Genomic DNA, 15,244 nt, shown 5'->3' with positions numbered 1-15,244 from the left:
AGGAGGCTGAAGCATGACAGGCAGGCAGCTGCTGCTTGATTCTTTGTCTGAGGGGGCTTGCAAGCAGAGTTTCCCTCCCAGCTCTGTTTGGTCTCATTACATGCGGGATCAGGTCTCTGCCGTTCCAGACTTGTGCACGCAGCCCTCCAGAGGGCTGTCAGCTTTCTCATCTCTGCCAGACGAGTTGACAATGCTATACATGAAACATAGACTCTCCTCCACCTTTAAGGGATCTTTCTTTCAGAAGAAAATATACATATGTATTTTGTGAAAGAGTATGCAGGGATTTTTTTTTGTTGTTATTGTTTTGATTTCTCTACAGGATCCAGATTACCCAGAGGCAGGTATTTCCTGAGGCTAATAACAAAAGCACCACAGTACTATTCTTATTCATTTAGATTTGGGGGGTGTGAAATATTAATCCCGCTTGAACATTTTCCTCTCTACAGATCCTTCATCTTAAACCTCAGTGGGTGTTGCTGTCTTTCATTGACCTTATTTGTCCAAAGTCCTTAGACCAATCACTACATCTGAGTCTATATTTGTGGATTTGGGGAACATTTCTCCCACCTCCTTACGTCACGAGTACACATTTCCTGGCAACCAGACTGCTGTGTCTATAACTTCCAGATTTTCATATAGATTTACTACAAGCAGGATGCTGTTCTCTGTCAGACAGCCCTCATCCTTTGAATATGCTGTTGTCCCTGTGTCGCACATCATGGTCCAAAGTCCCCATGTGGGTTGGCATGCGCGGGAGCCTTGCTGTGCTGAATCCATTTCACTAAGGCCAACATTTGATCTCACCTTCTCTCAGCTGAATAGATTCTGGCGGCACTGTATTTTCCTCCCCTTTGCTCTCTTTGCCCAAGTGTTTTGGTTTGTGACAGTTCACAGATGTGTTAGCACAATTTTTCATTATTAGAAAATGTAATTTTCTTTATTTTTCCCTCTCCTTTACTTCTTCCTCTTTCTTCTTTCTACATGAAGACAGAAGGTGGTATTTTTGTGTTTCTTCAAAATTTACTTGTACCTAAGTCCATTTCCCTGGATATAATCCATCCCCTGATACCTTCATTCTTTACCGTAGTCTCTATTAACTGGACTTCCTTCAGTAGCTGCTTCAAATGTGGGTGTAGAGTGCCCTTAGATCTCTTCCCCAGCTACATTAGCCAATTTCCACAGGTATTTTGGGAAGCCCGATACCTCCTAACTACTGATCTATGGTTAAAGTCGCTTGTCTTAGCTCCAGACTACCCACTGGCAGATTGGAGAAGGTATGGATTGACAGCTTCTATAAGAAATTTAGCATCTCTTCCTACAATTGCAAATTTTTTAAGGTAAACTAAAAGGATATTTAGCAAGATAATGAGTTTTCTTTCAATTTCTCCCACTTCCAGTTGCATCCAACCACTCTGCATTTAATGGATAATAAGACTCTGCTTAGTGTGTGTTGACTTTTGGGTTTATAATGTCCAGGGAAGGTTTTTCCACAGGGTCTTCCCAAGTATAAAGTTCACTGCATTGTGAACATAGACAAGCAGGAATGCTTTAAGAAAGAAAATAAGAATAATTTGGTTCTCCTTAAAAACCAAACTTCTAAGCCTGCACATTTGTATGCTGCACGAGACTTCTGCAGATGACGTTCTTAAAATCATCTAACTAAAGTCTCATAATATCCCAGGGAGGTAGATAGACCTGATTCAAAGACTCCCATGATTTAGGTAAGGGCATTGATGAAGGATTGAGTCAGGATGTCAGGAAAATGAGAAACCAGTTCTCTTGATTCTTAAATAATGATATTGAACCTTTCAGTCTTTACAAAACTTTTTGCTTTTGCTTTGGAAAGAATAGCTTACTGTAAAACAAATGCTGGTACCTCCTCATGAATTCATTGCATAAATACAAGGTAAATTTTCTGGGGTTCTGACACTCTAAAGAAATGGTTTTTAGAATAATTACTAACATGGACATTGGAGGCCAGTCTGTGATGTATCTGAAGATCCCAGTAATGTATATTATACCTGAAAAATAAAAACAACTGGAGTTTCTTTTAATTCAGGAAAGAATTACTTTACATTATTGCCACTTATTATGTATTTAATAAAAGAAAGTATGTAATTAAATGATGGAGAATGAAAGAAAAAAGACAAGGAGAGAGAAAGGAAGAGAGGAGAAAAGGATATGTGTCCCTTTACAGTGTGAGTGTTTCTCCTCCTATGCAGCACATTGTTTATATCTGAGCATTACAATTTGGAGGTCCCCACAGATTTTGGGTAATAAGAATATTGTCATTTGATGACTGTTTATTCAAAAACAAACAAACAAACAAAAAAACACACACTTCTAAATCCTTGTACTTTCTGATACTTTTTTTTTTTTAATCTATTCACTGAATTCACTAAGTTTGCCAGTTAGTCACAAGACTGTCTTTCCTTCTTTCTGTCTTTCTCTGTTTCAGAAATGGTGCATGCCTGCAGTTTCCCCATACATTTTAAAAATTTTGTTGGAGATCAATTCTGTCACATAGAAGTCAATACCAAAGAATCTAGATTGAGCTTGACATCCTGTCCTAAATTCAACAAAAATTACCTCCTTAGAATCTTGAATTCTTCAACAATAACAAGGATGTTAACCACAAATTTGAAGGGAAAAAAAAAAAAAAAAAAAAAAAAAAACTCATTCATGTCTCACTGTATCATTGAATGTACTCTCAGTTAAAAAAAAAAAAAACACAAAAAATGAAAACATGTTACTTACTTGTAGTAGGAAGACACCTTTTACCTTACATTGAAAAGCTTCCAACCTTACTGCTTAGAAAGTGAAAGCTATTGTGTAGAATCACAATGCCAACTCAGAGGACACAGAGACCTCATATAAAGGGTTAGCAATATCTCTTTTTAAAATGTCAGGGCTCTTTCTGAGTTGAGAACATTTCTCTCAGAATGATAATAAAATACCCTGTGACTGCCTGTACTTTCTCAAAGACTTTACTCTCTTTTGCCAAATGGTGGACAAAATACTTCCAAACAGGACAGGGCTTGTACAATGCAAGAATCACAGCAAAAAGTGCCTGACCTTTGATTATTCTGCACTTAGCTTCTGAACTGATTAAGACCCCAGATGAAATTTCAGCAATAGGGCTTATTCAGCAAGGCACAGATCCCCACTGGTAAATTTGGAAGTTGCAAGAGGATTTGTTCCCTTTTCGAAGTCCTAATCATTAACAATAGACTCCTGCCAAGGGGTAACTATTCTGAGTTACAGAATAAAAATTCAGAATGACTCTAGTAGCTAGCAGCAGTTTGCTATTCTCAACTCGAAAGTCTTAGAAAAGTGCAGTAGGAAGTTTGTACATACTATGTGTTGTTCTTTGTTCGGCCAGATTCCAGTTACACAGTGACTTTCATAAAATGACTCCGCTTGGGGCTCTTCTCATATAGAATAAGCAATGACTTATGTAGTAGCTCTCATTTATGCTTCAGAACTAAGTGAAATAGATGAACATTTGAGTTTATTTTGAGGGTTTCAAAGCTCTTTGCATTCTCCTTCCCCTATTAACTTGTCCCCTTCTTTATACAAGGTCTAGAATTTCTGCTGTCTCTTAAGTTACTTTTGGGAACTATGGTGTCATTTTCAAAAACCTAATCATTTTGTTCATCTGTTGCTTCATTACCATCCATCCCAAAATCTTGGCCTTAAAACCATTATTTATTATTTCTCTTGATTCTATGGTTGACTCAACTCAGCTGGGAGGTGCTTTTCTGGGTGGAATGTCTGAGCCCCTTCCTTCATCCGGGTACTTAGCTGGGTGAGAATGACCACAGTACTCCTTATTTGCCTGTGTTTCCTCCATGCAGTTTCTCTTTAGTGGAGAGTCTAACTGGAGACTTTTGCCATATGGCAGTTGACTTTTCAGGAATGTAAGCTGCAGGGTACAGGCCTATCAAGCCTCTGTTTGCATCCTACTTGCTTGTTATTGTGGTTAAGGAAGTCTCCCAGCCAAGTCCCAGAGCCCGTGTACATCTTCATGCTTACAGTGAGGCATGGTCCATTAGGAGCCACCTCTGTAAGTCTTTCATATCAGATCGAAATGTTAAATGTGAAGTATGATTAGTATAAACTCATACATAGGTAAGACTTTATAATGCAAGCAATTCTTTTCTCACTTTAGTGCTCAAGATTCTGTAGGGTGGGAGATGTGCTTATTATTATTGTTTTTATAGAGGAGCATGTACATCAGGAAGGTTAGTCATGTACTTTTCAAATTGAATCTTAAGTGACTGGCAACGCAGATGATAAATGACAGAACTGTGACTTGAGCCCAACCATTCCCACCTTTAAGGATGGTTTTGGTTCTATTATTCTGCATTAGTTGCAGGTTTAGCTTCAAGTACAAATTCCAAAATATTTTTCTACCATACCTAACTGGTCTTCTAAAACACATTGCTGTTTATATAATGTCTTTTGAGTTTTTATAAGATATTGCTGAGATTTATATATATATATATACACACACACACACACACACACACACACACACACATATATATATATATATATATATATATACATATATATGCCAGGCACTGTGTTAGATGCTGAACTTATAGAAGTAAACAAACAAACAAAACGACAGACAAAAACATAAATCCTGCTTTTGTCTAGATTGTTTTCTGTTAGAGAAGTCAGAGATAATAAGAAAAGAGCTCAGGAGACAATAAAACAAAGAAACAGGGAAGAAGTATGGGAGGGGTTGACAACTCTAGTTGGGGAGTTCTCATTGAGAAAATAACATAGAAGTTAAGATTTTAAGGAAATAGCTAGACATGATGATATTTGGGGAAAGAGAACTAGACAGAAGGAAAAACAAATGCCAAGTATATCCCTGACATGTTTGTAGAACAGCAAGGTGACCAGTCAACTGTGACAAAGCAAGTGACAGGAAAGTCATGGGAGATGAGATCAGAGAAGGAATGGGTACTAAATCCGTTACCATCTTGAAAGTCAGTGGAAGAGGGGACCTAGACTTCTACTTTGATTGAGCTTGGAAGCCACTATTTGAGAGAGGTGCCAACTAACCAACTTGTAGGAAAGGCCTGTCAAAGTAGTAGGAGATAATTATTAAAAACGCTGATTCTTGCCCAAATCTGGAGTGAGAATTTTTAGAAATAGTGTTATATAATCTGCATTTTAAATTGTTCCCAGCTGCTTTCCATGTCCACTAAACTTTGGGAAGTACTGCCTGACCCATTAGCACATTTCAGCTTTCAAAGAGCAGATAATCAACCCCAATTTTACCATCTGGATAATGCTAAATGAGGCCCACTTCCATCCAGTAGGTTAATGAAGCTATGAGAGACTGTGTGCTTCTGTAAACCATTGCTGATCTAGCACCTTCTAAACTCCCCACAGGAACCCAGGGAGAAGTATGGGCAAAATCACTGAGGTGCTGTGGGGAATCCACACAGCAGCATTAAATTAGCCTTCTTAATCAAATCAGTAGATGTGCAATTGGTATGTGGACAACCCCTGCTGGAATTTGAGCCAGAAACCCTTGAAATTAAAAACCATAACCCTGGTTTTTCTGAGAAGGGAGAATTACCAATTACACACATCAGCACTGGGCATCCCAGCTCCTTTTCCAGGTCTGGAATCATTACGAAGCAACAACAATACAGCATGTCACTCAGGAGCACATTCCATCTGAGCCCTGAAGCCCCCAGAAACTCCATTTTCTGAGGTAATATCAGGATGGGTGATTCTAGCCCTGGACTAAAATGCAGGAAGAGTATGCTTCTTTGGTAGTTTATCTCTAAGAAGTCACAAATTGTTATCTCTCAGATTTAACTTGGGCGTGATGTTAGATGTATCACTTTTTCTTTCTGACTAGAATGGGGAAACCAGAAAATGTACTTTAGGATTGGATTGAAGAGAAACAAACATTACCAGTTGAGAACTTGAGAAGTATAATTTCAGATTAAATACCAACCATTTAAATAAAAATTAAATTGAAACACTTGAAAAACTGACAAGGTTTTTACCCTCAAATGAATTAATTTCTTCCAATGTTAGAAAAGGATACTAATTCAATTGCATATTTTGAGAATACTGGTGTTTCTAGGAATTCTGAGATGCTAATAGCCCATTACAAATTAAGAGCAACAGCAAGCTAATTTAAGCAACGAACAGTCTTTTTTGGTTCTTGATGCACTAATCACTTCCTTTAAAAAAATGATTTTATTCTTTCACCCTTGGCACCACATAAAACTTGCTTTCTGTGAGCTGCTACTTCTCACAGGTATCTCTTGCTCACCTATTATAACTGGCCTCCAGACTATTTGGTATCCTCACTTTTACTTTCATTTGAAGTTAAAAAATATATAAACTGGTTGTCTCAGAACATTTTAAAAACACATTATCATTTCCTTTTATCATCTTCAAGACTTTCCATTTAATTAATCTTTTATTTTTAATAAACTCTTCTAGATAAATCTGCTCAATGTGTTTCCTTATTACTCAGATTGCTTGACCACATTCTTATTTTACATATGTATATATTATGTATTCTTCATATATGTATATGGTTTAACATCCATAGTTATTTTTCTTGCTTCGCACCCATTTCTGAACCATAAACATATTTTAGAAGTCAAATGTAAATAGTGATTTATTAGATTAGAATGTCTCTTTATCCTCAATTTAAAACTAATAATTTCCTACAGGTTAGATATTGATTAGATGAGATATTGCATAAAAGAAAAACTAAAAGAAAGGATACCTACCTGAGTAAGTTCCTCTGATATCTCTGATTCTTTAATATTTCTACTTATAAAAAATCAAAAATAATAGTGCTGTCTATTTCTTCCACTCTGAGATCAGCTCTAATTTCTTCGTTCATATTAGTATTGATAGTGGTAAAAAGAATACTCACTAATAAAAGCAAACTTTTCTTCTTAGCAGTTAAGATGCATCCATTAAAATAGCAAAAATAGTAAGAGAAGGGAAATCAGTAATGTAAATCAAGGGTATTGTGGGGAGGCAGGAGGGAAGAGAAGGTTCCAGAGATTGAGCAAACTACATTATGTGCATATGTAAGTGTGGCATAATGAATCCCACTATTATATATAATTATAATGTGCAAACAAAAAATAAAATAATTTTAAAAGCAAACCAAATAGCTCATTTATTTTGCTTTGGCATTTAAAAAAATATATAATAATGATGTTTGTATCTCTTCAAATGACAAATATTAATTATCATGTAACTTTATGTTAGCCTTGATGCAAAATGACCTAATCAAGATCAGGGATTTCCTCTCATCTCCTGTTAGTCAGCTTTTTGGTTGCTGTGATCAAAATACCCAGAAGGAACAACTTAGATGAGGAAAGTTTATTTTGTCTCATGGTTCCAGAGGTTTAGTCCATGGTTGACTGAGTCAGTTTGCTCTGAGCTTGAGGTGAGGCAGAACATCCTGGTAGAAGATCATGGTGGAGGAGTACTTGCTCCTTCCAGGAAGCAGAGAGAAAGGGAGATGGGGCAAGGGGCTGCAGGGAAGATGAAATCTTCTAAGGCATGCTCCCCATGACTCACCTCCTCCAGGCAGGCTCCGTCTGCCTACAGTTCCGACACAGTCAATTCATTCAAACTAGGATGAACTGATTAGGTTGTTGCTCTCAATTCAATCATGTCACCTCTGCATTGATGTGGGAGCTTTTGAACAATACCTCATATGCAAACCATATTAAGAGTAGGCAAGCAGACAAACTGAGTGCTGACTTTTTAATGTGAGCTATGATATCACATTGAAACTTCCTGCACTTTATCTTTTATTCTCTAAAATGGAAAATATAAGAGGAGAAGTAACCGAAGAGAAGAACAACACACTGGTTAAGAGAGACAGCAGAAAACCTCAAAATCATAATTAGGAAATAACATTTCATTTGACTTTTGAAAGTTTTAAATTCCCCTAGGTGGGTCTATACTAGATAGCCCCCAATGTCTGTTTTTGTTATAAAACTTTAAATTTTATAAAATTTCAAGTTACATTGAAATGAAAGATTCAGGGAAATGTAGATGGCAAAGGCAGAAACATTCCTTTGAATCAGGATTATATCAACTGCATAGGAATCCAGGTTCTGGCTATGTTTAAAGTTTGCAGGGTTGATCCCCCGTACCAGGTACTGAACCCAGACTGCTTATCAGCTGGTCTACATCCCCAACATGTTTTTTATATTTTTTATTTTAAGACAGGGTCTTTTGAAATTGCTTAAGGCCTTGCTAAATTGCTGAGGCTGGCCTTGAATTTGTGGTCCTCCTGCCTTAGCCTCCTAAATTGCTGGGATTACCAGTGTGCAACACTGTGTCTGGCTCAAAGAGGGTTTTAATGGGGAGAATAATAAACACGTTGCTTCCTCTGTCACCACAATGACTAACATACGCCATGCTTAAGCAAATGTAGAATGCAGGATAGATGGGCACAGGAATTTAGTCTATAAAACCAAAATTTATCTATGGCATTGAGGGGAGAGCTAACATCTGTAAACAAGTTCTTCCCCTTAAATGGATAATGCGAAAGCATTTAATCAAAGAATATTGCATAGATCAAATGTTGGCTTAATGAAATAATAATGTATTAGCCAACTATAACAAGAGCTGATTACTCCTATGGGTTCTTTGCATATGGTACAAAGAAATGATAATTTAAAGCAACTTCTTTTAAGCTTCTTAAACTCTTAATGCTCAGGATCATCAGTATTAAGTATTTCTAACTAGTCACAAAATTAAATGATATAATGAGTGTATTCATAAGAACTTCATAGAACAATTAAATATTGTGTATAAATAATCACATTTGTGAAATTGTGACTACTTATATAATAAAACACTGGAATAAATGTTTCAAAACCATTATACGTCTATAGATAAATCAATTAAATATATCCTCATCATCTGCTTAGATTTGAATTCAAAGTATTAAGGCCCTCTTTGAATGTTAAATGAATAAATGGGTATTTGGACTTACTTTGGTGGATTGGCCAGCTTGATTTTCACAATGAACTCATTTAGAAGATTTGCAATTACTAATTGATTCAAGAATGTATTTATTGAGTGCCTAAAGTTTGTATGGCACTACACTAAATGCTGGGAAATCTAAATTGTTTATAATAACCCTACAGTGTTTGATTAGACTAGTGCCTAGTGATAAGATAGGCATAAGATGATAGAACAATAGGGTTATTTTTTTTAACAGCTTTACATACTGAACTCATTCATTTCTCACATCAAACTCATTACGTGGCTATTGGTACCACCCACTTAATGACTGAAAACATACCAGACTGGAAGAGACTTACCTCAGATTCCTTAGTTGTACCATAGGTGGCTTCACAAACACATAATCCACATGAGCCTCTACACAGTAAGTTTGAGTGAATGTTCAAAAGTATGTATGTCGTGTGTGATTGTAAAGCAATCAATTTACTGTGCATTTAAGGCCTGAATCTTTGAAAAACTTAAATTTCACGCTAAAAATTGGTTGAAACTTCTTTAAGTAACCACTTGCAGCAAGTTCGTTATTAGGTGAATTGGAAAGATTAGGCATGTGTAAATTGTAATGATTCTGAGAAGATACAGAATACTCCCTTGACAATGGCAGCAATTAAGGACATAGAAGCTTTGATTCCACAGCACTTCACTTCAGAACATATTTTCATGTTTTTAATTTTTTTTTAATCTCAGAGAGTAAAAATAAGGCATACTAATAAAGCTAAGAAAGTTAAGAAATACTAAGTACTAATAAAGCTAAGAAAAATAGCATATGGGAACTCTTTTGTGATTTGATTCTCAAGTAACCAGTTTAACTTGCATTTTTTAAAAATCTGTATGTGTTTTAGATGTAAGCATGTGGAAATTTTCGAAGCTTTTGCCTTTTTGTTTTGGTTCTGATGGTGAAGAAGCTGAAGAAGCTGACTTCAGTTGGCAAATCAAAACAAAAAGGTAGCTGCACAGTGCTGCCACCTACTGCTCAGAGAGTGGTCAGGCACGGCTGTGAATCCATTGTCCCCTACAAATCCAAGATCTGAATGTTTAGCCATTTATGGCTGGCATCCAAGTAACCAGTCCCTAGGATTATCCACACAAGTAACTTCTCATATCAGCTGGTAAGAAATCATTGCAAGTCCATCAGAGAACTGCAGTTTGCCCTCAATAGCGGATGGTAGATTATGCAATATGTCTGAATTTTGTGTTTCACACACCCCAAACATGTAAGCCATCTGTGTCAGAGCATTTTCTATTGAAATAGATGATCATATTAACCAGAGTCATTTCTTTTCCACTGTGCTAATGAAGTTTGTTGGAGGCAGAAATAAAAAGGACTTGGAGAAGCACCATGGCTGATAACACACTTCCCTTGTCATAAGGAGTATAGGTCTGAAATGTTCAGTAAGAGAATGGTTCTTAGGATTTTAAAAGTGCTGTGTTTAGGAAATGGTTTAAAAACTGGCCTGGCAGTATTGACAGCTCATGGTGTGTGCCAGCCAGCCAGCCAGCTCCTTATACAAGTGAGGAGGCAGAGCCATCCTGGTGGGAAGAGCTGACAAGCCAAATGAGAGTTGGCCACGGTCTTTGTTTGCTTAATAGGAGAAGTTATTACCTTTGCTTGTTATCCCAAGAAGGCTAATGGAGCTCTCATGGGTCTCTATTCCCAGACACTAAATAACATCAATTACAATGATCCCAATTAAAATAGGGAGTTGGAGATGTGAAGTTAAAAATTAAACTAATAACTCCCTGACTGACACCCACTGTTACTTTCTCTTGTCACATGTACTCTTTAAAATTCTGCTTTCTTGCATCAACTCACATATTAAAAATCTTTATACTGCTAAAAAAAAATGATAGGTCTGAATCTGTTCTATAATCTCAACATGTGAGGTCTTCTAGCATTGGTAAAATCGAGTACCTGATTTTCTTATCGCTACTTTCAAAATATCATCTGAAAAGTGTGAAGCATGATGGGAGAAAATACATGGAATTCAAATAAACTGAATTTATTTACAATTCTTTTTTTTGCATATATTATCTTTATTTTTTAAAATTTTTTTACAGACTGCATTTTGATTCATTGTACACAAATGGGGTACATCATTTCATTTCTATGGTTGTGCACAATGTAGATTCACACCATTTGTGTAATCACTACAACACATTCTACCATTTGATGTCTCTGAGCTTTTATTCATAAACTCATAAGTATTAATAGATCATAATTCATATTCTTGACATAAATATTCTATGGTTGCAAATATGTTTAAAGGGAGATAACCCACATATATAGTTAATAGATCTTTACATAAAATATAACAATGTCAAAAGAAGACTGGATTTATTCTAATTTTAATTCACAGTGTTAATTTTACAAAGAAAAGCTTGTAGGATTTATTGACAGTTGAAGAAGATGGGGTCTGGAGATGTATTTACAATCTTTTCTGAAGCCACTTAGAGAACTTTGAACTCTAATGAAAGAATTTTTACAATCCATCACTGGATTTTCTCCATTTGTGGGTATTTAGAGTTTCCATATTTTCACTCCTCTCCTACAACTGCTATTGAATTTTATTGGTTTCATGTTTTTTTTTTCCTAGATAGTTCTGAAGCAATGCTAGTGCATTTTATGAAATGGATTGAACAGGTACATTAACACAGACAAACAACTCTGTGCAAAACAGCAGGTGAACAGATGGCTTAGTTGCCATCCACACATTTTTGATGTTAGTTAACCTGATCCAACACAAAATACACCTACTGTCCTGGGACCCAGGTCTGCTGCTCTGTTACATCCTTGTGAATGAGATGATAGTATTGACTTATAACGTGTGCATGGAGTGAAGCTCTAAGGCTACTAAATGAATTTAGAGAACTGTTAGTGCTTTTCATTTAGAAATATGTCTAGTGGATGCATTCTGAAACACCTTGTACACTTTGAAGTGCTATTCCATTTCCTTCATTCTTTCACTCTCTCTTTAAATAATGATTAATTAGTGGTGATTTTAAAGAGTACTGGAGTATGAAAGAAGGAATATCATGAAAATATGAAGAGGAGTTATAAACATGGTGAAATTTAATAAACTAAATTTTTTTAATGTGAATCACTCTCTGGAGTTGTGCTATATAGTGGCCCTGAGTAATCTCTATTATTTTGGTATTTTTTTATTGTACATTAAAAATGAGCTCAGGACTTCAGAGACCTGAAACTTTAAAGACATGAATTTAATTATACTCTTATTAAATGAGAACAGTCTGATTTTTTAATTTAATCAAATGTTAATTTACCCCTTTCTCGACTGTTCCATTTTGTTGCTGAACCTATTACCTAGCACCTTGAGTGAAAAGTCACAGATGACACGTAGTGAAGAAATAGCAAATTATGGGGCAGGTTGGGCTACAGGTTTTCTCTTTGCAATTTGGTATTAGGGAAAAGATATTAAAGATGGAAGTGATTCCAATTTCAGTGTCTTCTTTCTAATTAAATTAAAACACTCTGAGAGACGCATTTAATCATTTGGGGTTTTTTTAAGATTAAATCACAATTTCATGTTGATTTTAATGGTTTGGCCTTTATAAGTTATTATTAGAAATATTGCAGCATTTGAAATGATTAGTGATAACATTTTATGTAAAACTCAATGAAATTCTCTATCAATGTGGTGTCTTTGAAATATAATTAAGGTTGCATGCTATGAAATGTTTTAAGACCTGAATCACATCTACAAAAGAAGTAAATAATAATATTTACCTACTATGATTTAACTTGACCAATATCCTATTAATATAGATCATCTGCTAGATGTTGAAAGGTTAATAACAGAGCTACTTGTTTTTATGTTTTTGTGTGAATCAATGTTTAGTTGATTCATTAAAGAAATATGGAGCAGTAGTTCAAAGACAGTATATAGTGATTTTTCCACTTATGAAGAAAATGGGAAGAAACAGGGCTTACTCGATGTTTTTGTTACAAATACATTATCTGAGACACAAAATAAATATTGAACTCTTTCTTAAGCAGTAATACACTTGTTGATCTTTAAATCGGGTTAATTATGTGGGTGTATGTGCTGAATATAGGGAATTAAAGCTGCTTCTTGGAAGGAATGCTGCTTGAAAGTAAATGCAAATGAGAAATAAACTTCCTGAGATTCATATTTCCATGAAATATGATAATGATGATAGTGACAAGGGCCAATGGTACCGATGACAGAAGTTTACTCCTGATAACTGGATACTTGGAATAGCTAATACTTTTAAAATACAACCATTTGCCCCTCACTTTGATACCACCATTTAAAGGTGACGAGTTCTGCTCCTTCTAATGTTGAAGATTGAACACTAGAGAAGCACGCCAAGGCAAGCGTATTAAGCGGGTTTTATTTAAAGCTAATAATTCAGACTTCTCCCGGCAGGAAGAAGGGGGCCATGACTGATGTTCTAAAGTCCCAAGAAGTGAGCGCACCCTACATCTTTTATAGGTTAAATTCTCTTTTTTTCTCCAGGTCTCTCCCCCCTTATCTCTCCTTCCTGCCTACATGACTAGGCCTGGTTTTGCATTAAGTGAGAAGCCAGGGGCAGGGGGAGGGCCAAGGTGATTCAGGCAGGTAAGGGCCCAGGGGTCATTAATTAGCAGCTTCTTGCTTGCAGTTCTTGATAAAGGCAGGTAAATTTGGTAATCAATGAGCTCTGGAGATCCCTGACATTCCATTCTCGCAGGGGCAGTCTCCAACTTCCAGAGGCAGATGGCTTCAAGGCTTCATTTCCTTGATTTGACCCGATCCCCTATTTCTACACTAACTGCCTGTACTTAATTCTGGCTTCAACTTCAGCTAGACAGGAAGAACCACGACTAGAGACTACTAAGAAAGTTCTTTCTAAATATTTGAAGTCAGGCTACTTCCCTATGGATTTGAGTGGTGTCACCTGAATCTAGATTTCCAGGGCTCTGCTCTCTGAGGAACCTTTCCTTACCACCCTCTATGTCTGTCATCAGGTTTTCTTTCCCCTGAGGTCTTTCACCTGGCCACCTACCTATGTTTCCTCACATTGGTGCCTGGAAAAATCCATATCTACAACTCTTACCTTCCCACACCTATCAGTTGCTCTCACATTCATGCATTTATTCATTCAATAAATGTTCATTGTTCACGTATGATACACAAGAGGCTATCTACAGGCATTATGGTTTAGATATGAGGTATCCCTCCAAAACTCATGTATGAGACACTGCAAGAACATTGAGAGGTGAAATGAGCCAGTTATGAGAGCCTCAACCTACTCGGAATTATTAATTCACTTGAATGAATTAACTGGGTGGTAACTGTACACAGATAACTGGAGGAGGTAGATCACTGGGGTTGTGCCTTTGGGGTTTATATTTTGTTCTTGTTTGGTGGAACTCTCTCTGCTTCCTGATTGTCTTGTTCTGAGTAGCTGCTTTCTTCCACCACACTCTTCCGCCATGATGTTCTGCCATATCTCAGGCCCAGAGCAATGGAGCCTTGCTGTCTATGGACTGAGACCTCTGAATCCATGAGCCTCAAATAAATTCTTCCTCATCAAAAATTGTTCTTGTTAGATCTTTTGGTCATAGTAGGGGGAAAAAAATACTGACTAAAACAAAAGGGTAGAGAGGACAGTCTGAATAGGAGTGACACTTGCCTCCTGCTTTCATTATAGTTAGTGAAATAGACCATCAAGAGGAAAGTGAATAGGTAAGCCATCAGTAATTTTAGGTGATACTAAGTACTCTGAAGAAAATAGAGGAGGCTCAGGGTTCACAGACTTATAGAAGGAAGGCAGTATTTTAGTTCTCACTGCAGAAGACTTCCCTCAGTCAATGATACTTAAGCCGACACCTAAGCAGAATAAAGCAGGTCCCTAGTCTGGTAAAATAGCACAAGCCTGTAGTCAGAGAGGATCTAAAGGCTGAAGCAGGAGGATTGAAAGTTGGAGGCCAGCCTCAGCAACTTACCAAAACCCTGTCTCAAAATAATAAAGGGTCAGGGATGTAGTTCAGTGGTAATTGGCCCCTGGGTTCAATCCCCAATCAAAAAAAAAAAAAAAAAAGGGGGGGGGGTGGGAAATACTGTATATTTCATTTCATCATCTACACAGTAGCAATAGCTAAAACTTTGAAATTATTCTTGACTTTTCCTCTCTCTCATACTCCTGGTTTGTCTAATATTAGATG

General features: G+C 36.6%; 1 protein-coding gene across 1 annotated transcript in view; it reads left to right on the top strand.

The window, feature by feature from the left end:
- The window catches only part of ERBB4 (erb-b2 receptor tyrosine kinase 4), a 1,167,248-nt gene that overhangs the window by 1,040,303 nt on the left and 111,701 nt on the right, over positions 1-15,244 (top strand).

Source organism: Sciurus vulgaris (genome assembly GCF_902686455.1).
Source record: "Sciurus vulgaris genome assembly, chromosome: 3".
Classification (NCBI taxonomy): Eukaryota; Metazoa; Chordata; class Mammalia; order Rodentia; family Sciuridae; genus Sciurus; species Sciurus vulgaris.
The sequence above is the reverse complement of the archived record's forward strand: the minus strand, read 5'-3'. Positions and strand labels throughout refer to the sequence as shown.